Source organism: Vombatus ursinus, unplaced genomic scaffold (genome assembly GCF_900497805.2).
Source record: "Vombatus ursinus unplaced genomic scaffold, bare-nosed wombat genome assembly UNPS02004691.1, whole genome shotgun sequence".
In the NCBI taxonomy this organism is placed as follows: Eukaryota; Metazoa; Chordata; class Mammalia; order Diprotodontia; family Vombatidae; genus Vombatus; species Vombatus ursinus.
In genome coordinates this window covers 3,070,752-3,074,171 of record NW_020944469.1, presented here as the reverse complement: position 1 = coordinate 3,074,171, position 3,420 = coordinate 3,070,752, and positions in this window count along the sequence as shown.

Genomic DNA, 3,420 nt, shown 5'->3' with positions numbered 1-3,420 from the left:
GTCACACAGGAAATATGTAATAGAACTGGGATTCTTTGAAGGATTTTTTATTTGCACAGCCATAGGAAAAATAACTACACCTGAATCATCTAAGTTTGTCTGCCTGTGGCTCTGTGATAGACACTTTTGCTAAACCTTTAGATTTAGCATTCACGCTGGCAGAAGACAAATTAATATACCAAACCTATTCTGAATCATTATCACCCTATTATAAGGATAGGATAAAGGAAGCTGTCTATTTGGGAGAGGGTGTGTGCACATATGTGTTTGTGGAAATCTGCCAAGGACTGAACCTTACCAGAGATTCAACAACCTCATATAATAAAGAAATGGACATTCCTATTGTTAAAAAAAAGTATAAAAAAAGTATAAACCTTTTAAAATATCCATTTGGATTAAAACAGTTAATCTTTATTAGTTCTGTGGTATAGTAGAAAGTAAAATGGATTTGGACTTAAAAGACATGAATTCTAATCCCAGCTGAGTTTACTAACTATGCTAATTTGGACAAGTTATTTAACCTCTTAAAGCCTTACTTTCTTCAGGCAAACTGAAAGGGTTGGACTAGATGATCTCTGAGGTTTCTGCTCTATTTAATTGTATAAAGAAAATTGAAGGTTTCATGTATATTCAGAATGCCAAGATAAAGTTTCAGTGAATCAAACTGATCATTAGCGTATTCACTGGTAATGTAAACCAAGAACATCCTTTAAAGTTATTTTCAAAACCTTTCTTTAATATACTGCATCATTTAAACTTTTAACATTAAAACTTGAGGCCTGTAATCTACTTTTCTGAAATTAGAAATGGAAGAAAAATGTTACTTTTACAACCACAGTTAGATCAGCCTCTCAACCAACTTTTACGGCATCTTAACAAATGTCATTGAAAGTGATGACATAGAAATGCTTTCTATTTCCTTTTTCCTTAATTTAAAAATACCAATAACAGAAGGTAAATTAATCCATTGAACTGATATTTCTATTTTACTGCTAGTATCAAGGGATACAGCAAAAGCAGAAATGAGTTCCAAATAGAACTGATCCAAATCTTCAGCATTATTAATACATTTATAGTATCATGAATCCTTTCCCAACAATTTCTTCTGGGTATATTCTAAAGCACTTCAATTTAAGTACTATGCTATGCATCAACCTAACCTAAGGGAAGTTAGGTTCCAAAATTCTAGAAAAAATACAGTAAACTAGTATTTCTTTCCTTACTATATGTGAATTTATCTTAAGATGGGTTCTGCTATGCTGAGAATCTTAGAAAGACTGACTTTTATTTTTATCTTAATGCCAAAATGCTGTCTCAGAAATAGGAAAAAAAAAAAAACTGTTCCTCTACCTCAGAAGTATAGAAGTAATAGCTATACTGGTCAAATTTGCCAAGTTGAGTTTTACTATATCATTGTAAAAATAAATATTTTAGCACAGCAACGTATGAGGTAGGACTAGAGATGCTAAAAATATTATGTGACAGCAAAAGTTCCTCCAAGAATGTATTTTTTATAAGGATTATAGTCAATAAGGTTTGTCTTTGAAGCAGTAAGGGCTCATATTTAGTCCAGAAAGCATTAAAACAATCAATTTTAGAACTGGTTTATCAACAAACATAGCCCAAAGTAAACATATGGAACTTATCTAAATGCATTAACTATGGTGAAATGAACTGCAACACACACTAAAATACTCTGTGAAAATGAAGAAATTAAAATTGAGAAAAATCAAGTCAAATTGCCTGAGGACACAATTTCATGAGAACATAAAATTATTTTCAAAGTACTACTTCCATGGACCTTCCTTCTATGGCAATTTAGGAGCCAACATTTCTGATCCCAAGATAGGTGGGGATTTCAAGTTAAAGGAGCATCTCTCTATCACTCTGTTCCATAGCCTCACTGGACAGATGAAGAAACTTAGACCTAGACAACTTAAGTGATTTGCCTAACATTCCACTGGTAGTCATCAGCAGAGACAGGAAAGTGGATTACGTCTACTTTCCTGCCCAGTCTACTAAACAAAATTTCATCTCTCTCTTGTGAACCTCGGTCGCGATAGGCAGACAACCTTGACCTCTGCTATGTTTTAATGGTCACTTGACAGTTGACCAAGGGTCCTCCCGTTTTCCCCATCTTCCATTTTCCAATATTGGAACAGTTTCCTAAGAAATGACAGAGGATCTTTGATACAGCACTAAGGGGCAGCTAAGGTGGCGCAGTGGATAGAGCGCCGATCCTGGAGTCTGAAGGACCCGAGTTCAAATCCGGCCTCAGACACATAACACTCGCTGTGTGACTCTAGGCAAGTCACTTAACCCCGATTACATGCAAATCCTCAGAATCTTCCTCCTGCTATCTTGGGGCACCGCTATCTTTTGATCGATAGAGAAGGAAATGGTAAACCACTCAAAAACATCTCACCCCAAGAAAACCCCCCAACCAAATGGGGTCATAAAGAGTTACTGGCAAACCACTCAAAAACATCTCATCGCAAGAAAACCCCAAATGTGGTCATAAAGAGTTGGACTTGACTGGAAAATGACCTAACAACAACAGGGTTTGATTAGCAGACGATTTTTCAACCCATGTGGAGTTGGATCCTTACTTGTGCCGGTTGCCCGGGCCCTTAAGACCTGCTTAGGCAGCGGCTATGTGACCTCCTCCCCCTCCCCCACCCCCACCGCCCACCGCCATGAGGACCAAAGAGCCTCTCCTGAAGAGAACCAGGCCAGGCCCTTCCCCGTTAAAGCTCACGCCCCACTTGGGGTGGCTTAACTGCCCAAACTTTACCTGAAGACCCAGCTCTAGCCCCCACCGGCCTTTATTTTACGTCAACATAAGATAAAGTACATAAAATAGCCTAGCTCTACCTTTCTCCTTCCGAATGACTTTTTTGGACTGAGGGGGAAAGAAGGCTATCAAATCTGGAGGGGCCACAGGACGAGGCGCGAAGGTGACGGAAGGCGAGGGAACTGGAAACTGGTCCGAAACGTCTAAGGAGACCAGTAGTAACCGCTGAGGCTACGACCCAACCGAAGGCTAGGCGCGTGCAGGGGCCCGGCAAGGGAGGTTGGGGGCGGGGGCAGCAAGGGCGGCGAATGAGGCGAAGGCGGGAACGCAAGAGCGCGAGGCGCGGGGGAGGGGAGAAAGGAGAGAGGCTCGAGGAACTTGGGAAGGGCTGGGGGAGGGGCAGGGGCGCGCGGGCGCCCCTATTGGTCGCTCTGTGTGCACCTATCGGTCGCTCCAGGCGCCCCTGTCGGTAGCTCCCTGAGCGGCCCAGCTGGCGGTTGTGGCGGTTGGGACGGTTGGGACCAGGACCGTTGGGACCGTTGGGACCGTTGGGAGGGTTGGGACGGTTGGAGCGCTTGGGCCCCGCCCCTCAGGCGCCTGACGCCTGCACCCGCCGCCCCGCGCGG